Source organism: Vicugna pacos, chromosome 12 (genome assembly GCF_048564905.1).
Source record: "Vicugna pacos chromosome 12, VicPac4, whole genome shotgun sequence".
NCBI classification, from domain to species: domain Eukaryota; kingdom Metazoa; phylum Chordata; class Mammalia; order Artiodactyla; family Camelidae; genus Vicugna; species Vicugna pacos.
In genome coordinates this window covers 57,909,256-57,931,184 of record NC_132998.1, presented here as the reverse complement: position 1 = coordinate 57,931,184, position 21,929 = coordinate 57,909,256, and the positions used below count along the sequence as shown (strand labels likewise).

General features: G+C 49.9%; 1 protein-coding gene and 1 pseudogene across 3 annotated transcripts in view; one reads left to right on the top strand and one right to left on the bottom strand.

Moving 5' to 3' along the window:
• TMEM184B (transmembrane protein 184B) overlaps positions 1-21,929 on the top strand; it is a 45,695-nt gene that overhangs the window by 630 nt on the left and 23,136 nt on the right. The gene's annotated exons all lie outside the window — the stretch shown is intronic.
• LOC102526704 (transcription factor BTF3 pseudogene) lies at positions 16,673-17,538 on the bottom strand (annotated as a pseudogene). Its single transcript, XR_001459323.3, has one exon. The product of XR_001459323.3 is annotated as a transcription factor BTF3 pseudogene (transcript).

Sequence of the window (21,929 nt, the reverse complement as noted above, 5' to 3'; positions counted from 1 at the left end):
ACTGGTCAGCTGTTTGGAGGGGCACCCACAGGAACCTGGGGCTCCAAGGATGTTTGCTTGGAAAGGGACCACAGAGACTGGTTTAGGGTGTGTGCATCCGTCCTGTAGGTTTCCTCCCCTGGCACACCGCTTAGGGCTAGTGCTGGTCGACTCCAGGCCAGGGCAAGGTGATGGGGTTGAAAGGTGGGCATGGGTATCTGTTCCCAACCCATATCCCCTCTGGGATTGTGCAAGGCCAGACGATACACACGAACACACACCCAGGGCACTGTGGGGGCAAAGCCGGTGTTCTCACGTCTGATACCTGCGTGTGAGGTGAAGGCCATCTATTATTTATCTGACTGCCGGGTGCTTTAGGTAAGGAAAGAAGCAGCAATCTGTGCCCTGGAGGCCTTTGTTCCGCGGTGGCAGTCAGGCAAACAAGTTCGCGGCACCTGCAGAGGAGACACAGGTCTCAGAGGTGTGACTCCTTCCCAGGTTATGTATGCAGCGTCCTTTCCTATCTCCCTTCCTTTCCAGAGTGCTTGGTGGGGCCCCCTAGGCTCTGACCATCGGGACATCTTGCTGGGGAGTGCTGTGTGTATTAGAGCTGGGACCATGGTGGGGGGCAGCAGTCAGGGCCCTTGTGTGCGCACTTCATCAGGCTTTGGACACAAACATATGTACCCCCACCCTCCACCCTGGGATCCAGGGCCTCTCAGGTCAGTGGGGGAATCAAACTTAGAAACAAGTAGTCACGATGATGTGAAAAATATAAGAATGGAATGCAGAGTGGGTTCAGTGCTGCGGGAGGGGGAACGTGGCCAGCAGAAAAGACTCCAACGCAAAGGGAGAGCTGAGCTGAAGCTCGAAGGGTAACTAGCATTCCTCTGATGCTTTGGTGCTTTCCACTGTATTTCCCTAGTTAATTCTCTCAGAGGCTATGTGAGGACAGAACTATGTGTTATCCCTCTTTACAAATGAGGAAACTGAGACTTAGAGGGAGCACATGACTCCTTGTGGATGGTACATGGCAGACCAGGATGGAGTCATCCTTGAACCAGGACCTCTCTCTTGCTGCCACATCTTGCTGCCTTGTAACTTACTGAGCATCTACTACATGCCAGGCACTATGCTAGGGGTACAGGGGTCTAAAGATGGATGGGACCTGGTGCCTGGCCTCTAGGCACTCCCAGTCTGCTGGGGAGATGGACGTAGTAGATGGACAGTGACCCCGATCCAGACACAAGGCCCAGGTAACCAGTTGGCATGGAGTCAATTGGCATTTCTGCCTGAGAACCACAGGCAGCCTGGTTACTTTGTGCAGCCTTTGGGATTCTGGATGTGTTGTAAGTTGCTCCCGCGTGGTAGTGGATTATGCCAAGAACCCCTTCTAAAGGTCTTCAAGTGGATGGGAAGAAGGTCTTCAAGGCAGAATGGGTTTAAGTGATCTTGTCCTAGTTCACTGGTGTTGGCTGAGTTCTGTGGAGCTCGGGCTTCTGTCTGGAGGCTGTTTTCTCCCCCTCTGCCTTTGAGGTTTTGCTCCTGGTTTCTGGCGGGCCGGCCCAGCTCTCTCCCCAAGAGGGGCTCCGTGCTATTTCCAGTCCCTGCTGTGCTCATTTCTCCTGGTAAATTCCCTGGAGTGGAAGCAGCCTGGGAAGGCAGAGTACGGCCCTTTATTGTTTTGAAACCAAGTAACAGTGACTGCCCTTCTCACTCTGCAGGGCCTCGAGACTGGGAGTTTGGTATGTGAGTTGTGGAAAGCCAGCACGGGCCCTGGGAGGGGTCTGGGGGGTCCGCCACTGGCCCATCACGGGCAGTGAGCACTCACTGAAGACCTGCTGTGTGCCCAGCATTGTGCAGAGTTGTGGGTTGTATCTGCTAAGAGGCTGTGGTTGGCTGAGGGCGTCCACTGTGAAATAGATATGCGATAGACAGTGCTCTGCTTGTGGTGGAAACAGGGCACTGGTAGGGCCAGAGGACAATAGGAACAACAGCTTGTTTATTAAGCACTTACTGTGTGCCAGGCACAGTTCAAAGCCCTTTCATGAATAGCTGCATTTCATCCTCCCCACCACCAGTGAGGTGGGAACAGAAGAGGCAGCTTAGGAGGGTAAAGCCGTCTGGTCAGTGGAGCTGACCTTGGAGCCCACGCTCTTCCCTCGCTAACCCTGGGGTGTGCCAGGCGTCATGGTCATTCTAGAAGCCAAACATCTTGCACCTTGAGGGACAGGAGTGCTCTGCCCACGGAGGGAGAGGTGCCCCTGGGCAGAGGTGCAGAGGCCTGAAATACCTCACCTCCCAGCAGTGGACCTGGAGCATGACCTTTGAAAGCGCCACTAAGGAGTTTGAACTTGACCCCGGTGTGGTCAACAGGGAGCCCTGAAGATTTCAAAAAGGAAGCAACATCCTCAGCCTGGGGTTGCAGGACAGTGATCTGCTCTTCTCCTCCTTCCTTTATTCTTGCAGGTAACTCCTGGCCTTTCTCTCCTTTGCTTTCTGTCAGGTTATTGGCATCCTTTTTAGTCCCTGCTGCCTTTCCAACTTCTATTCTTCCAGCAACTTCTGGTCTTGACAGTCCTGGGTGACTCAGGACAGGCCTCTGCTCAGGAGCCCACTGCTGTAATGATGTCTGCACTCCCCCGGCCTCCGAGGCTGGCTGTGGAGTGGCTCCCTGAGCTGGAAGCACGGTTCTCCCTGGCTGTCCTGGGTCTCTCAGGGTCTTGCAGGGCCTCACCAACTTCTCACCCTGGGGATCTGGAACGGGTGGGCAGCTCCCGTTCCCCATTGAGACTGTGGTAGCTGTCCACCTTGCAGGCCACCATGCCCATCAGTGCTGTAAATACAGGCAGAGGGGAGGGGGGACGTAGTGGGAAGTGGAGCGCCGAATGCCGGGTTTGACTCCTGATCCCACTCTCACTGAGGCGATGTCTGCCCTGCCCGCCTGCTTGGCTGGGTGTTGAGCGCTCCGGTTCGTCCCTCCCTGCGGGGCTGAAAGGGTCTTCGCACAAGACATGTGCTGCAGCACAGCTGAGCGGTCCACGTGGGCTCTGGGAGCTGATGGGTGTAGGACGTGAGGGGAGGAGTCGGGGAAGACTTCTGAACGGGTGCTTTGGGAGAGGAGGCTGAGAATTCAGGAAGGAAATAAAAATGGTCACAGGGAGCACAGGAGATCAAAGCTGGGGAGAGAGGGTGATAAGCCCAGCAGTCCCTGTGAGCTGGAGAGAGAGCTGGGAGATGCGGCTGACTCTTCTTCACTCTCTGTTAGCCCTGTGGCCTTGGACAAGTTGCTTACAGGTTCTAATTCCCATTCTTTAAAAATAGCGGGGAGATGACACAGTTTCCTTCATTTGTAAAAGGGGAGTAATAATAGTGCAGCCATCGTGTGGCCCTCACGTCCTAACGTCTGCGTGGAGCTCAGCATAGCCTTGGTGCATAGTACGTGCTCAGTAAACACTGGCTTTTATTATTACCTTATAGGCTGTTTAATCTATTCAAGAAAGAGGTGTTGCATGCTGGTGTGCTGATGTAGGGACTGAGTCCAGCTCGGGAGAGAGACAGTACACACACAGGAGCCGTTACAGCCATCCTGGGTGCTTTGAGGGAACATTTGAGGAAACATTCCCGCCTGGGCAGGCACTTCTCTGACATTTAAGGTGACATTTAAGCTGTCACCATGTATAAGGAGAAGAAGCAGGTTCCAGGCAGAGGGAACAGCATGTGCAAAGCAAAGTTTTGAGTTCTTTGCAAAATTATTTGGCACTGGGCCTTAGCACCTAAAAGGCCCTCGGTAAATGTTAGTTGAATGTGATCTTATCAGCCTCATAGACGACAGGAAGGGGAAGAAGTGTGAGGGGCTGTGGAGGAAAGATTTGGATGGTCCCCAGGTTCCAGGTTTTCTCCCCATCTTGTCTGCCTCTGCCCAGTGGGATGTGGTGCAATTACCTTAGTGCCGTGCAGCCAAGCTGCCAGCATTCTCATCAGGGACTGGTGCTCAGCCCCGGCTTTGCCTAAGTCCTGGGAGGAGCGGCACTGGAATTAGGCAGTGTTTGTTCACATTCCTGTTTGCTGCTGTTTTAGTGCATCTGAAACCCTATGCTTGGGCAGAACTTGGAAAGATGACATGTGGCCTCTGTCTGGTGGGTCGTTTTTTCAGTCTGGGGTTGACGGTGGCTCAGTGTCTGGCATGATGCCTTGCACAGCGTAGGTGCTGAAATAGTTTTTGACCAGACCAGCAGTTGGATGGGTTAGTATCATTGCCACTCAGGATAAAGAGCTGGAGTTACTCTGGAGAAGTGACTGATCAGAACAGGATTACTTACTAAAACTGAGTTTATTATCAGGAGCTGACAGGTATATTAAAGAGCCTTGGGTATACCAAAGGGCAGGCTCCGTCTGATGGTCTGGAGATCTCAGGCCTGGGCTGAGAGGCAGGAAGCCCCACAGTCACCTCCTTTTCCTTCTCTTCTGGAGCGGAAACCAGAAGGGGAAGATCCCACCCAGAAAACCTTTGTGCCTAACCTGCGTCACTTCCAGCTCTACCATGTTTTTAACAGTCACACACAACTAAATGAGTATTTCATGGAAAGTTTACAGTGTTGATGTCAGAGTTTCAGCCTGTGAGAAACAATAGACTTCTCTGCTTTTGAGAACAGTACTTGTTGATTACAGTAAATTTGGAACACAGAAAAGATTGGGGGGTAAGGATAAAAATCCCCTCAAATTTCCAATAACCAAGAAATAATCACTGTTGGAGATTGGGCATATTTTCCTTCTAGGCATAATCCTGCATTACCTTGTTATTCACATAGCACTGGGTCATAAGCGTTTACCCGTGACATGAAAAAGTTAGCCATAGGTATGAAGGAATCAGAGAAGTTCTGAAAAAGAGCCCCTTGGTGCTTTATTTCAAGGTCTCTGTGGAAACGATGAGATCTCCAACCTTTTTGCTGGATGGCACTATGGCATGAGAGGCAGGCAGAACACTGCAGAGTCAGAGACCCTGGGTGATGACCTTGGGCCAGTCACTTGCCCTCTGGTGGGCTACTCTTCCCCTTCTGCCCACTTCTTGGATGCCGCAGGGCTCAGGGGAGTCCCCAGGTTAGAAAGCCTTGAGCCCCCCAGGAGGCTGTCCCCTACCTTCACCTCAACGAAACGGGTGGAGTGAGACCTCAGGAAGTCTGGAAATCCCTCTGGAAAGGGATTTTAAGATCAGACGTCCTCTCCACCCCGGGGGAAATATCTGGAGTTTGGTACCTGTATTTCTCTCCTGCTACAGCCCCTGTGGATAGCCTGCACCCAGGCAGGGCCTGTCCTGCTGGCAGGTGGCCAAGAACGTCCACTCTGCTGGGCAGTGCTGTTCACCAATGTCCTCTGGGTCATCACTTACGGGAAAGCTCCGAGGGAAAAATAACTAACCCTGTGGCTTTTGCTGATGCTGTAGCCACTGGCAGAGGCTCCTGGTCTCCATCTCTAGCCGCCGTGTTTTTCATTCCATCTAGAATGAGCAGAGAATCTGGGATTCCATCAGCAGTCATTTTGGGCTCCTGTAGGCACAGTGCTAGGTGTTGGGGAAGGAATGTGTGTGAATAAATTAATATTAGTTAATGTTAGCATACTAGTTAATAATAATATTACGAATCCTCAACAGAGTTGGTGTAGGGCTTTGCAGTTTACAAATTACTTTTCACAAATATTGTTTCATTTAATCCTCCCAGTGGCCCTGGAATTATTGTGCCTATTTTGTAGGTGGATAGACTGAGACTCAGAAGGGTGCATTTGCCTCAGATCCTGTGGAAGGAAGAATCCAGGTTTTCCATTTCGAATCCTGTGCCCTTGCTGTGCTGAGTGGCCCCTCTAGCACAGCTGCACCCCCAGAGAGCCTGCAGTGCCACTGGGAAGCCCAGCAGGTGGAATTGCTGCTTAGACTTGGAGAGTGTTAGTAGAGGGTCAGGTGGAAGCTGTGGGGGCCCCAGGAGGCAGCAGTCTGCTCTGCCTGCCGGTGGGCTAAGGAGCCGAGGCTCCCCGGGGGAAGGGCAGCTGAGCTGCGGGCTCTGATGGACAGTGGAGGTTGGCAGGTGGAGAAGCTGGGGAAGGCTTTCCAGGTAGTGGGACCACCTGGAGCAGGTGAGTGGAGGGATGGAGGGAGCGAGCTCTCCAAGAGCATTTGGTGTCACTGCCCCACCTCCAGGAAGAGAAGTGCATCTACACAAGTTTGTCGTTGGGTTTTAAATAAACAGGATGTATGAAAGTCTCAATTTACCAGAACAGTACACATTTGCTTTACAAAGGTAGACGCGCTGTGTGGTGGTTTGAAAATGTTAATAGCGATAACCTCAGTGTATTTAAGTATGATTTGATTTTCAGGCGTTCCTGGCCGTCCAGTCTGTTGGAGCAGAGCATGGGCTGGGAAATGGGAAGGTTGGTGGGGGTTCTGCCTCTCGAATGCTGGCTTTCGTTTGCCAAGAGGTGTCTCCCACTCGGTTGAGGGCAGGAGACCATTTCTTCCGTTTATAGTTCCCAGTAGTTGAGCTGGATTTGTGGGGGTGGGAGGAAGCCCTGCCCTACCCACTGGATTTGCCCAACTGCTGTCACTCACAGGGAGGACACTAGGTACCCAGGGGTCCGCCTCCATCCTCTGCCAGCTGCCCACTTGTTGACTGGGGTTCAAGTGGCCATGGCTGTTGCATAACAGGTCCATGTGGACATAGCAGTGAAGGTCATGGAGACAGAGTGTATCTTGCATATCTGTGGTGCCTCTACAGCTTGTGCAGGGGACGTGGAAAGAGGTGCTTGTCACTCGTTTAGGATGACCAGACTGGAAGCACCTGACCCCTCGGGCTCTCCACTCCCACCCCCTCCCCATCAGGCCTGCTTCTAGTGCACATTCCGTGGCCTGCCTGCTCCTCTACTAGCCCTGGTGCCTTTGCCCAGGGAGACCAATTAAGGCTGAATGTTATGGTGACTCCAGTCACCGTCCAGCCTTCTACCTTCCCTGGGACCAGGGCCCCACAGCCAGTCTGCTAGGAAAGGCCTAGGGGCTGGTGGGTCTGGCCCTTCACTCACAGATAGGAAATGTGAGTTTGTGGACCAGGGCACTGGGTAAGTTCGAGGCTGATCCAGGTCCAGAGCAGCCTGCTGACCCAGTGCTCTGTCTGCTGAAAACGGGGCTTTTTTCTTTCTTCATCTGGGCATCCTTGGAACTACACATTGTCAGTATTTTCCCCAATAATTAGGCTTATTTTCTGGATGAGCGATTAAATTGCATCCAGCCTCTCTAGCAACATTTTCAAAATTATAGATGCTTGAAGGCTTTCTTTCACCCAGCAGTTGCACTACTAGGAATTTATCCTACAGATAAGATACCACATGTGCAAAATGACTTATTCGCAGGGTTAGTCATTGTTGCCTCATTTTTAATAGCAAAAAATGGGAAGCAACCTTCTCAAAGTTCATCGGCAGGGGGCCAGGAGCAAATTATTGTCCATCCAAACCATAGAATAGTGTGCAGCCATAAAAAAGAAGACAGAGACACCACACACAGACACAGAACAGTCACCGAGGCAGATTGGTGTGGAAGGAACAGGTGCAGGGCGTTGTCTGGTGTGGCTTTGTGCGAAAGTAAAAGGAAGTGGTAAGTGCATTTGCTTACACACACACACACACACACACACACACACACACACACACACACACACACACACACGTGCTTGGGTCTCTGGGGATTCCCAGACGTTGGTGATTGGGGTGCCTCTAGGGTGGGAGCTGGTGCCCAGAGACAGTTCACTTGAGACCCTCAGTACCTTTTGAGTGCCGATTCATGTGAATATGTGACTTTCCCAAAAAATTTAAATGAACAAAATTCAATCAACAAGAACCATAAGAAACCTACCTCTTGTCCAGTGTGGAACAGTCAAGGCTACCTACCTCCTCAAGGACCAGCCATCCTCACTCAGGGCCCTGACCACCCACTCATCAAAAATGCAAGCTTGGGTCTCACAAAGGGAGCCAGGTGTGGGGTCTTGGGTGTTCCTTGGGAAATCTAGCCCCTCATCCAGCCCTGGAGACATGTAGCCACCTCCCTCTGGTCTCTCCAGAACACTCCTGTTGTGTGGCTTGTAATTTTATTTTATTTTTTAAATTTATTTTATTTACTTGGAAGAAAAATTTTTGGGAGGGATTAGGTTTTTATTTATTTATTTTTAATGGCACTGGAGATTGAACCCAGGACCATATGCATGCTAAATAAGCAGGCACTTTACCACTGAGCTATACCCTCCCTCTCTTGGCTTGTCATTTTAAATCCCTGCTCTGATATGCTTATTTCCTGACCTCTGAAACCTTCAGGGGCTTCCCCAGTAGCACATAAATAAAGTCCCTGCCCAGGCCCTACTTACTGGATCTCTGGTTAAGCCACACTTGACTGATCGCTCTTTCCCCCACGTGCCTCCCCACCTTCCCACTTCCGTGCCTTTGCTGGCACCACAGATATGCAAGATACACTCTGTCTACATGCCTGTCTCTCTGCCTGATGGCCTTTCGTTCCATAATGTAGCGGCCTCCACGTGCCCAAATCCCGTCCGCCTTTCAAGACCCAGCTCAGTTTCCTCCTCTGCACGGCACTCTGACCTCCCCTGCTTCTTTATCTGTTCCTCTCTGCTGGCACTTAAAGTCTCTTACATTGTGTCCTAGGTGTCTGGTTCCCCGCTGGGCTGTGGGCTGCTTTAGGCAAAGTCCATATAATGTCCAGGGCCCCTGATTTGTCGTTTGCTAAGGAAGTGAAGGCCGGCTGCCCTCTTTGTGGCGGGATCAGGCGCTGTGGTGGACAGCCTGTTTTCACATCTGTGAGCCCCGGTGCCTGGCACAGGCGGGCCCAGCCTCACAGCAGGAATAACGAGCCTCATCCCCCAGCACCTTGTGTGCATTCCTTCTCCCATCTTCACGAGGACCCACGAAATGTGCAGCTACCGTGACTCCCCCGCACGGATGAAGCAGCAGAGCAAACATCTTGTCCGGGCCACACAGCGAGAATTAGGATTTGGACACAGGTCTGGCTGCCTCCAGAACTCCTGCATTTGATCAGTTTATTCTCCCACTTCCCGTCCATCGTGAGTGATACCGACCCCTGGGCCCCTCTCACCACCTGTCCCACTGGCCACGGGCAATCTTGTACTGTTACTTGAGTGTATTTTCTTCCCCACGGGGCTGTAAGCTCTTAAGGTTTAAAGACTTGCCTGAGATACCCTTTGGACTTAGCACGTGGGAGGTGCTCAAAGGTAAATGTTTATTAACTTACTACAGTAAAGTACACAAATCTTAGATGTACAGTGCGATGGATTTTTATATCTATAAATCCTGTGTAAACTACTATCCAGATCAAGCTGCAGGCCGTTTCCAGCCCCTCCCTGGAGCCTCCTCTGGGTCACTAACCTCCCAGGTAGCCACTACTCACACCTCATCGGTATTGACTGGTTTTGACCTTCTCGTAAACGGAATCATATAGAAAATCCTCTAGCGAGAGTCATCCAGTTATGTAGGGCAGTCTTTGTTCTTGCGCACTGCGGCGTCGAAGTCCACTGTTTAAATATACAGTTGACCCTTGAACAACATGGCTTTGAACTGCGTGGGTCCACTTTTACATGGATTTTTTCCAATAAATACAGTGCTGCATGATCCGCAGTTGGTTGAATCTGCAGATACAGAAGGCTGACCATAAGTTATGCATGGATTTTTGACCCCCGAGGGTCAGTGTCCCTGACCCACTGCTGTACAAGGGTCAGCTGTCATTATTTATTCATTCCGAGGGTGGGCATTTGTGTTGTGTCCAGGCTTTTACTGTTATCAGCAGGGCTGCTTTGACATTTCTTGTTCTTGTCTGTGGGTGTACACACAGGGTGGAACACTGGCTCACCCCACTCAGTACACACATGAAAGTGTGAATGAGGTTCAGGCTGGGATTTCTGTCCAGGTACCCTGGCAGGGGCCGGGCTTCCTACCAAAAGGGTCGCAGAGGTCAGGACAGATTCTTGGCTAAAACACCCTGTTTCCATGGGCCAGCGGGACTGTTGAGGTCCAGGTTCCGCATCTGAAGGGGACCTGTTCGCTCAGGATGGGTTTAGCTGGCTGGAAAGGTGGTCTCATTAGAGGAACACAGTTAGAGAGTCCAGTTAGAGAAGCTGAGCATTGGCCCATCTGTCTCAGTTTGGGAGAGAACTGAAAGGATCAAAATTTGGCCTGGTATGTATTGAAAAAAAAAAAGACTTAATTTTAAGGCTGAATTAAGTAATCCCACTGAGGGATTTTGGATTACTTTGTCATTCTCTTTTATTTCTGCACTACCCCACCTCCCGAAATGAAGGATAGATGATACACAGTTGGATGGTTCTTCTTTCCTAGTTGAGAGATTCGTGGGAACTTGGCCCCAGGAGAAGAGGGACAGGTGTGGAGCACTGGAGTGGCCCTGGCTTGTGTGGTGATTGAAGGGGAGTGGGACTGAGAGACGGGCCCTGCCCCCTCGCGAGGGCACGTGATCCTTTCTCCAAAGGCCAACCGGGCAGCACTGCTCCGGCCCGCTGCGCTTTCCCTCTAATCCCCTCTGGAGAGGGGCCAGGCTGTGGGCTGCTGACCTGCTCTGATGTGGGTCAGCCTCCCCCCAAAGGCAGCGGCCCAGAAGTTCACAGAGTACACAGCCCCGGGAGACCGGAGGGCCGGCCAGCCAGTCCCGGCCACCAAAGTGGGAGCAGCAGTCAGTTCAGTTTGGATGAACCGCCCTCAAGTCAGGCGCTGCCTCGTGAGCCCTGTGAAGGTCGTGGTTTCTCTGTGTGTCTTAAATGTAAGAACCGGAATCCCTCCCCAGGCCACGTTCAGGTTCCAGAGCCCTGCATGCGTGCATGTAGTGCTTCGTGGCTGCCGCTCAAAAGGCTTTGGAGCCAAAACTAATGAATGAAAATATGACCTCAGAAGGTTTAAAAAGGAGCCAACCAGCAGAGACAGGGCTGGCCTGGGTCTCGGGGACAGTTGGGGATGTGCTCTCCTGGCCTGGTTGGCCTCAGGCTGGACTGACTGAACAAGGTGCGGTGCCGGGCCCTGTTCTCAGCGCTTTCCCGTAGTAACTCGTTTATTGCCCACAGCTCTCCTAGCTCAGTGTGGCTGCGGCCCCATCTTACAGCTGAGGAAGCTGCAGCAAGGAGAGGTTGTGTAACTTGCCCACAGACACAAAGCGAGTCAGTGGCAGGGTTGGAAGTCAAGTCCAGAAGTCTGACTTCAGAGCCCACTGCTCCTTAACAGCCCTTGGAAATCTGGGGACCTGTCAGGACAGCTCAGGCAGCGTGAGGAGCCACTTACCAATTCTGTGGACAAACGATGTTAGCCCTCCAGGCCTCTGTTTCCTCATCTGTGAACTGGGTGTATTGGTTTCCTGCTGCTGCTGTAACGAACTGCCAGAAACTCAGTGACTTAAAGTACAAATGTATTGTCTTCCAGTTTTGAGATCAGAAATCCAGAGTGTATTTCACGGAGCTAAAATCATGGCATTGGCAGGGCTCTGTTCCTTCTGGAGGTTCCTTGCCTTTTCTAGCTTCTGGAGACCACTTGGGTTCTTTGGCTCAGGCCCTTCCTCCAGCTTCAGAGTCTCACAGGCACACCCTCCTGCTTCACTCTTCTAAGGACCCTTGTGATTATATCTGGCCCACCCAGATAATCGGGGATAATCTCTTTATCTCAGGATCCTTAACTTTATCACACCGGCAAGGTCCTTTTGGCCATGTAAGGTAAAATTCACAGGTGGGGAGTTTAGGATGTGGACACCTTTGGGCGGCCACTATTCAGCCTTCCACATAGGAAATTTGTGGGAGACACAAGACAACAAGATATCCCCCAAGCATGAAGTGAAATGACTAAATAAAATCTGTCTGAGGTGGTAAGATGCTCTGGAATACCTAAATTCTAAGGCAGGTGGCCGAGTTTAGTGACTACACGTCGCTCTGTAGCTGTTCTGGAAAAGGTGGGTGTCTTCAGAAGGGGAGTCGGCCAGAAGATGTCTTCTGTGGAGAAGGGCGGGGTGGGGGCTGTATCAGGGGAGGTGAGCGCTTGCATCACTCTGAGTCGTTTTCTAGGTGTGGCACGGTTCATCAGGCCTCGCCAGGGCCTGGTTGAATTTTACTCGTGACCCCCACTTCCCTGTACTCTGATCCTGCGCTCTCAAGCACCCTTCTGGCCGCTGAGGTGGGGAGGACCTTCATAACCTGGCACTCTTCCCTTTCCTCGTGAGCTGGGTTTTCCTGACCCTGGTCCCCTGAAGCCTGGCTTTCTCGGCCTGTGAGGTGAGCTCTGTCCACCCTGTGGCTTGGTGCTCCCCACAGCCCTCCTAAGGGACCGCAGTACCCCTGCCGGGATGCTCTGACTGCAGTGAGACTCACTCCACACGGCTGTCAGGAGTGCTTTGTCACCTGTAGAGTGCCACAGGTGATCTGTCAGTCAGGCCATGATGCCCCCCTCCCCCAGCAGCAGCCTAGGGCAGATTTCCTGCTCTGGGCACACCCCTTCCCGGTGTCTGTTGACACCTGCCCAAAGCAGTCATCCAGCAAGTAACTTTTCATCACAGCACATGGTCCCTGCCCTCATGGAGCCCAACTCACAGGATGTTAAGTGAACAGATCGAATCACAGTTGTGGTCAGTGCTAGGAAAGACCAGGAAAGACGTGCCATGTGCAAACTGCAGTAGGTTGTAGAAGGTGACAGCTGTCAAGGCAGGTGGGGATAAAGGTCTGTGGGGGGAGCAGGCGAATGTGCCACTCCCTGGGGTGGGCACGGTGGCGGTGGAGAGTGTCATAGTGTTGGAGTTGTAAAGGGCAGACATTCATTCAGTTGCCCCCTTGTCCAGCCAAAGCCTGTTGAGTGCTAACCATGTCCAGGCTCTGAGGGAGATCCGGGATCAAGGTTGCACATAGAACATGACCTCTGGTCTCCAGAAGCTTGCAGGGTGGTTGGGTAGAAGACAGGGGAGAGTAAACTGCCCTACAGAGGTTCCGCGATCAGTGTTCCTACCCCAGGAGACTTCTGACCCTGTTTCATTAGGAGCTTCCTTATTCTAGAAGCAACCAGAACATTGCTAGGTTGTGCCAGGTGGTAAAAACATCTGTATCTTGGCAGACGCTCACCTTCCTGTTGCTCACACTAGGTGGAGCAGGTTGTGTTCTGATGGAGCACTGAGGACAAGTCCCTTTGCCCCCACTGGCGTGGCCTCTCCACGTTGGCAGATATGTGTGAGATGGTGTGACTCTGCCTCCTTCCTTTGCCTTCACCCAGCCCATCCCTCCCTCCAGCCCAACGTCCAGGTCCTCCAGCTGAGCCCTGGATGGTGGGGAGGGGACCAGCGACCAGCGGCCTTCAGCAGGTGGCTTAATTCCAGGCCTTCAGTCAGTCATTTGATTGACTGATTCTTCTCTTCCAGATCCCTGCTGTGTTTCTGGCACTGTGCTAGGCCTAGAGATAGATGAGTCAGATGTGGGGAGACGATGTCAGAACCAACCTCATGGAGGGAGCATGGTGCAGCTGGGCGGGAGTGGGCTGGCCCTGGGTGAAGCTGTGATGTTTAGGATGGCTTGTGAGTGCAATTGTCACTGGCCACAAGCAGTCAGGGCAGAGGGGAGGATGCGTTGGCACAGGGGCCGGGGTTCCATGTGCAGGGACCTAGTGTTGCCAGTGCTCAGAGAGGCAGGGAGGGAGGCTGGGACCCAGCTGCCAAGGGTCTGGGCTCTGCAGAGGAGTCAGGACTACATCCCACCATCGGAGCCTGACGTGTTCTCAGGAGATTTCAGGTCAGGAGGAAGGATGTGGTCATGTTTGAAAATAAGTGAAAAAATAAACCACACTTGATTCCTGCTTCCTTGAGCATCAGCCTCCCTGCAGCTCTGGAGGATGGTGCAAGGCCTGTCCCTTCTCCACCTTTCTGGAATCCAGAACACCCGAATCCCAAAGGTTTTTCCTAAGTCTGCAGCAAACTAATTTCGTGGCAAAAATCTGACCTGAATTGATGCAAGACTAATTAGGGTCTTTAAAAATATCTCACCTTTCTCTGTGGAAATACTATGTGTTTGATTTTGGGGGTGTCACTACGTACGTGCCATATACAGCACCATAATCCTTCCTAAAATCTGAAAAACTCTGAATTCCTAATCTCTCTTGGCCCAAGGGCCTTGGCTACAGCAGGGTGCACCTAATAAATCCAGAGATATCCAGTCACCCAGGTGGCAGTGCCGAGATTCCAGCTCAGTTTCCCTGACTCAGAGCCTAGGACCAGGTGCAGACTGTGGCCCTGCCTCTTCCCAGCCTGCGGGGAGGCGGGCAAGTGAGAGCCCAGGTGTGGAGCCACCTTGCGGGTAGGTGGGCCCCTGGGAGAGAGGCGGGACCAAGCCTTGACTGTGCTTTCTGTCTGATTCAGCCTGAGACTGAGGAAGGCTGAAGGACAGGCAGAGGCGTTGCTGGGAAGGTTAGGAGCCGGGTCAGCGACTGGCTTTTCCCACTGCTTACAGCACCAGTCTTCACACTTTCTTTATTCACACATCCCTATCAGTAAAAACTTTGGGGGCATGCACCTCCAGTATTGGCTATTGATGTACTTACTTGTACGTCATAAAAAACACCCCCCCCAAAAAAAACCTGCATCAAAAATAGAAATCAAAGGATGAGTTAAAGGCGTAATAATTTTTAAAAATGAAAAAAGTTTTGTTGGTGGTACAGAAACCTTCTGGCTTCATGTACTTATTTTTGGAAACTGTGCTTTAATGCTCCAGGAGAGGGCAGTTTGTTTAGGTACTTGGTTTAAATGGCTGCTCTCCCTGAAAAAGATCCCTGCCTGGGACACGTAGCTGCACACAGAGGAAACGCATCACTGGCTTTCTTTCTAAATCGGGTTACTCATTTTTCCATCCCGTCCATTGCGTACACAGAGGATTTGTTGAAACTTGGCTAGTACATTTCCATCTTGCCTGATGCCAATCAGATGTTTTTGTAAACTAAATGGAAGGTATTTTAAAGTTCTTAACACATGAGTCCAAAACCCACTCAAATGCTTTGGAAATTTTTAAACAGATTAGAAAATTCTGTTACGTAGGTTTTTAGGAGCTCGGATATGAGGGCTTTTGTAAGTTACAGACGGATTGTTTTTGGTGACAAAATCCCACAAGAGAAACATTTTCAAATTTACTCTTCTAGAAGGCTCTGGCCGTAGCTGAGGTTTCTCTCAAAGAGTGGTTCCTTTCTCATTCACTGTGATAACATGACTTTCCTGTGAAGGGACATATTAAACATGCTTTGAAAACATTACCGGGGAGCATCTCTGATGCCAATAATCATAGGAAAAAATGGGCAAATTTGGAATATTTTTTGGTAAAAGAAAGATGTGCTGAGCTCTGTTAAGTTTGATGAATCTTTCTGATTGCTTTTCTTATTGGCTTTTTCTGTCTTGTAAGGTAACCAGTAAATCTCTGATAGAGATGATTTCCTGAGTCACTGCCAGTCTCATTACAAATTTGGTAGAAAATTCTCCTGTTCTACTGTCTCAAGCTTTTTATTACAGAAAATTTCTAACACACAGAAGTAGAGCACATAGTAAAATGCATTTCTACCTGTCAGTCACTCAGCTTCAACAGTTAGCAGCATCTTACAGTCTTGTTGCATCTGTGCCTCTCCCCCTTTTTGAAGAGTAAAATCCTAGATGTCATGTTATTTTTCACCCTTAAATAGATCAGTATGCATCTCTACTTGATAAGGACCGTTTAAAAAACTAAAAATTTGAAATTAAAAAAAATTTTTGAAATAATTACAGGCTCACAGGAAGTTGCAGAAATAGTGTGTAGAGTCCCATGTACCTGTCTTCCCCCAGTCTTGGCATCTCGTATTGCTGTAGGACAATATCAAAACCGGGACGTGGACGTTAATGCAGTACTGTTACCTGGACTACAGACCTTACGCAGTTTTCACTATGCAGGTTTATCACCGGTAGACTCATGTAGCCACCACCACTATCGAGATACAAAGTGTCTCACCACCTGGAGGGAACTCCTCCTGATGCCCCCTTTATATTTGTGCACACGTCTTCCTTGCTGTCCTCTGCCAACCGCCAATCTGTTCTCCATCTTTATAGATTTGTCATTTTGAGAATGTTATACAAATGTAATCAGACAGCACGTGACCTTTTGAGGTTGGCTATTTTCACTTAACATAATGCCCTGAGATCCATCTGGATTGCTGCCTGTAACCATACTTTGTTCCTTTTTGTTGCTGAGTAGCACTCCATGATCTGGCTGTACCAGAGTTTTATAGTTTACTGGTTGAAGGACATTTGGATTGTTTTCAGGTTTTGGTGATTACAAATACAGCTGCTGTGAACATTTGTGTATAGGTTTTTGTGTGAAAGTATGTTTTCATTTCTCCAGGATAAATGTCTAAGAGTGATTACTGGGTTGTGTGGTAAGTGCATGTTAGTTTTACAAGAAACTGCCAAACTCTTCCAGAGTGGCTCTACCATTTTATATTCCCACCAGGAATGTATGTGTGATCAGTTTTTCTGCATTCTCACCAACATTTGAGGTAATGTTGTGTATTTACAGGTAGGTAGTGCTATCTTGTTGTGGTTTTAGTTTGTATTTCCCTGATTGCTAATGTTGAACAACTGTTTATGTGTTCATGATAGTTTTTCTTTTTACTAGGCAAAGAACTTTATTAATCTTTGATTCAAACTTTATTCCTAGGCTTCTTCAGCTGAATTAGCTGCAAAGAATGAATTGTATATAAGCAAAAACTGAAAAGAGCTGCAGTGTCTAGGGGCTTAGGCTTAAAAATGTTAGAGATCTAGATTTTATCAGATCCATAAACAAAATTTTAAAAAGCAGTCATAATATTAAATAGCAGCTCCCAGTAACTTCTTCAAGTTTTATCTTCTTCTGAATGTGACTCAATTCAGTTTGCTTCATTCTTGGAAGCCTCGTCAAAATTCTCCACAAGATCTGGAACTTCGTCATCATCATCCTCTCCAGTAGCAAGTAGTGCTTTTCCATCCACAGATTGTTTGGGCAGAGCTTCAGCCAGCCTCCTTAAACTGGTCAAACTGTCTGCACCAAGCTGGTTTAAGATGCTGGGTAGCATTTCTGTCAGCTGCTTTGTCTCAGCATGGCCTGTAATGGTGAAAGTGTTTGCTGCCAGAGATGCCTGAACTTTGGGGTTGTTAAAGTGGATCACTGTTCCTTGGTTTGTGAACATATTCACCTCTTCAATACCAGAGATATTATTTACCCCTAACTTCTTTAAAGAAAACTGAAGTTTTTTATCATCTGCTGTGGCTGTTCTGTGTACCACCTTCTTCTTTCTACGAGCAGTTCCTTTCCCACCAATGCGCACTTGTGCCTGCAGTTTGGCGAGTTTCTCCTGATTCATGATAGTTTCTTTCATCTTGTTGGAGAGGAAATGGGGCCGCGCGGGGGACTAGGGTTGGCGCTCAGGGGGGTCTCGGGTAGACCAGCTGAGATAAGGCGCACACACGCGGGGATGCAAGATGGCAGCTAGAGCTGTTTATGATAGTTTTTGAGTGAAATGTCTGTTTATGTCTTTTGCACATTTTCTGATTGGATTTTTTTTTTTTTAGTGTTGAGCTTTGAGCTTTCTTCCTATACTCTGTATTCTAGATGCTGGTCATTTGTAGGATACGTGGCTTGCAAATATTTTCTTACACTACGTGGCTTGCCTTTTCATCCTCTTCACGGAGTCACGGCATGAAATTTTTTACTTTCACAGTCCAGTTTATCAGGTTTTCCTTTTATGGGTCATACGTTTGGTGTCAAGTCTAAGAACATTTTGCCTGGTCCTCAGTTTCAAAGACTTTCTTTTGTGTCTTCTAAAAGTTTTGTAGCCTTACACTCAAATCCATAATCCGTTTTGAATTAATTTTTGTATATGGTATAAGGGTTTAAGGTTCCTTTTTGTTGTTGTTGTTGTTGTTTTGCCTCTGGGTAGCCAGTTGTCCCAGTACTGTTCATTGAAAAGATCGTTCTTCCCCCATTGACAAGGACCTTTATTTTGACATACCCACCATGCCATTATCATGCCTAACAGAATTGGCAAGAATTCTTGTGTACTTTCTATTTCAAAGATGTCGTCGTTGTCATCGTCGTCATTGTCGTCGTCTTCTTTGTGGTAGGTTTACAATGTTGTGTTAATTTCTGATGTACGACACAGTGATTCAGTTACACATATGTGTATTCCTCTTCATGTTTTTTTTCACTATAGGCTATTACAAGATACTGAATATAGTTCCCTGTGCTCTATAGGAGGACCCTGTTGTTTATCCAGTGATGTCTTCTTTTAATTGTTGGTTTGCTCTCATCAGGACCCAACAAGATCCGCATGTTGCATTTCATTGTAATGTCTCCTTGGCCTCTTGTTCCATAACAGCTCCTCAGCCACCTTTGTTTATAAGCCACTAATTCGTTGAAGAAATTGGGTCATTTGTCCTATAGACTGTCCCATGGCCTGGCTTTGGCTGCTGCTTCCTTGTGGTATCATTTCATCTGTCCCACTACCCTCTGTGTATCCTGGACACTGGTGGTGAGTTCGAGAAACATGTTATCACTTTTTGGGTAAGAGTCCTTCCTAGGTGGTGCTGTCTGGTTCCTGTGCACCCCGTTAGGAGGCTTGACATCTCTGGTGGCCCCTTTCTGGTGACGTTGATCTTGACTGTGGCTTCAGAGGGTGCTGCCTGCTCCATCCCTTACCAAGTCCCCCGTCAGCCACTCACCTAGTGGTTTTTCATCCATTAATGAGCCTTATCTATGTCTGTTATTTGTGTTAGGAGTTGCAATTTTTTGGCTGCATTCTGTCTCCATTTATTAATGGGACTTGTGTAAAGCAGTACACACCCTCGTCAATGATGTGGTCAGCCTCAAATATTATAGGTGAGGAAACTGACGCCCTGAGAGGTGAAGTCAGCTCGCAGGCAGTGGAGTCTGGCAGGAACCCTGCTCGGTGACTTCACAGCTGGAGCTTGGTTACTCTCTGGAGAGACTGCCCCAAAGTCCCTGCCGTTTTGGGGCCTTCCCTGACCCTCTCCCTGGCCTTGGCCAAGGCAGTTGGTGCTTTCTCAGGGCTCTCTTACATCTATACACTCACCTCTTGCACAGGGTGGTGGGGCAAGGCCTCCAGGTACCCCTGTTGTGTAGAGGAGCTGTGAGTCCTTGAGGCTGAGGCTGGATCTTCCATGCCCAGCACAGTGTCCAGAGGCCTCTGGGCGTGTTTGTTGGAAAGGTGACTCCAGTGTCTCCCCTCAGGCTCTCTGCCACGACCCTGGCAGAAGTTTAATGTAGTCGATTGAGAAAATACAGGGGACCTGCCAGAGCATCTGGGATTCTGAGCTTCATCCTGCATGGTCTCCCCTCTGGGGTGTGTGGACCACATAGGGAAGGGGATCCATGGGGGATCTTCCGGGGAGCAAATCCCTACTTCTGCCAAGTCCAGGGCTCCACCAGGCCAGCATCCTGCTTGCCTGTGGGACCCGGGCAGGCAAAGATCCTTCCCAGGTTGGTGCCTGTCCTCAGTATGAGAGGATGGGACCCTGGTGTCATCCTCTGCCCCCAGCACTCCACCCTGTGAAGTTTGCGGGGTCTTCTACTGCTGTGAGCTGCCTAGGGTCCTGCGAGCAGGGTGAGCTGTGGGAGACAGCCTACCAGGAGCCGCCTTCACCTGCCTCTCTGGGTGCTGGGAAACCTGCATCTGAGTCAGAGCATCAACTATTTGGGGGGCATATTATGAAAACCCTCAAGTCATTTGGTACTAGCCCAAGAAGCTGTAAAACCCAGTTCCACATCGTTTTCCTCATTTCTGAGATGGAGATAATGTTACTTACTTCAGAGTTACTGTGAGAAAAAACATGAGATCATGTTGGGGAAAATGGTTTGTAAACAGTGAGGGCTGCCTGAAAGTGAAGTAAATGGTTTGTAAATCATGGGGCCCCAGCACAGAAACGTGACCAGAGCGGGTCAGGCTGCAGAAGTCTTACCGAGGTTGTGGCTTCCCCTCCTGGGAAGTACCTCCCTCCCCTTCCTGCAGGAAGACTCAGGGCTCTGGGGGGATGGCTGCAACCCCGAGGAGGGTGCATCCATGGCCCGCTTGGTAGATATTAGGCACCTAAGGTGTGCTCTAGGACCTGGGTTTAAGTCCTGGGTGTAATTCGGGGGCATCACCCACCGTCTCTGAGTAGACTTCTTGGGAACAGATGACCTACTTAAAGAAGGCACTTGAGTGTGAGGAAGCAAAGCCCCAGCAAGAAACAGGGCGGAGCCTTCACCAGCTTTCCCTTCTGAACAGATGCCCACGCAGGTTTCCCCTCTGGAGGGTGGGGTGGCAGGCAGGGTCAGAGCTCAGCCATCGCCCCACCTGGGGAGTCTGCACAGGGCCCTCTCAACACTGCGGTTAGTCGAGAGCAAAACAGCCTTAGACGCACCCAGCCCTTGTGCAGAAGGACAAGATCGAGGAGTGTTTGTACTTCCTGTAGCCCCCCCCAATTTCCCCATGTTTATTCATTTAATTTGGGATGATAGACAAAGATGATGATTTACAACTCAAACCTTCTTTTTTAGGAAATATTTCTGGCACTGGTTTTCAATTTTGCAACCATACTTACAGGAACTATTCTTAGACTTGTCACTGTGTCTCTTTTTCAAAGCGCCACCAGTCTTTATATAGACACCTTCTCCAGTTTGGAATTTCTTTATATAGATGCTTTCTCTAGTTTGAGTTGTTAATCTAGATTCTTCTCTTGATCAGTGTGTTAGAGATCATTTATTTTTCATAGGAAAACAGAAATGTAAAGGGTAAAAACTTAAAGCTAAGAGCAGACATGGCTTAGGGGGCAGAAGGTGCTGGAGGCGCTGGAAAGGGGCCGGGGCTGGGGAGAGAGTGGGCAAAGAGCCTCTTCTTCATCATGGGGTCGGGCCGGATGCACCCAGGGAAGGCCCAGGGAAACCTCCCACTGGTGTCATAATGTTGTGGTTGAGAATATCAGCTCAGACTTGGGAGGGACCGGGAGAGGTCATCAGGGTTCAGGCTGAGATGGCTGGGTTTGGCGGTTTGGCCATTTTCTGGGTCAGGCAGTGGAGACCCTCTGGGGCCTGGGGAACTTGTGCAGGCACATGGCTGGTCGGGGTGAAGCTGAGGCTCAACCTCTGGCCAGGGTTCTTTCCGCTCTTGGCTCTGCATCTGTTTGCATCAGTGGTTGGATGTTCTCCTAGTCCATTGCATGGTACTCTTCCAGGGTCTTTGCTGCAGGGAGACTCCATCACCCTAGGGTGGCATTGCCCAACCTGTCAACAGGTGGCAGCACTGAAAGGGACTTCTGACAGGACATGGGTCCTGGAAGCCCATGGATGCAGGAGTGGCCAGCCCTCTGAGGAGCAATTCTAGGTGGTCCTGATGGAATGGCTTTGCTCTTTGAAGGTGGTTCCAGCCCCCGGCCTGGCATTGGTCCCTGTTTGTAAGCTTGCCCGGAGAACCCTAACAACAGCTCGTCCTTGAAACATCTGGGTTACCTTCTAGCGTGAAACCATTACTTTGTTACCCCAGGGACTGAAGTTGCCACCAGGAAGTGTGGGGCCGATGTGACAGCCCACCTGGGGTAACTGTGCGAACCCTGGAGTGCTGTCCTGTGTCCGCCCACTCCCATCTTTACTTTCCCACCTGGAATCTTCCTTTATGCTGACTTCCTCAACTCTGTACTTTGCTCCTCTCTGAAGTACCTCAACTTCCTTTTGAAATAAAGGGTGAAGAGCAGTGGATAATAAAGTAAATGTTATAAATTGGCCTTGGTGCTGAGCTTGGTGCTGGGGTTTAAAGGTGGAACTATGGTCTTGCCTCAAAGAGTGGGCGTTCTTAGGAGGATAAACAGGACCAAATGACAGAGCCGC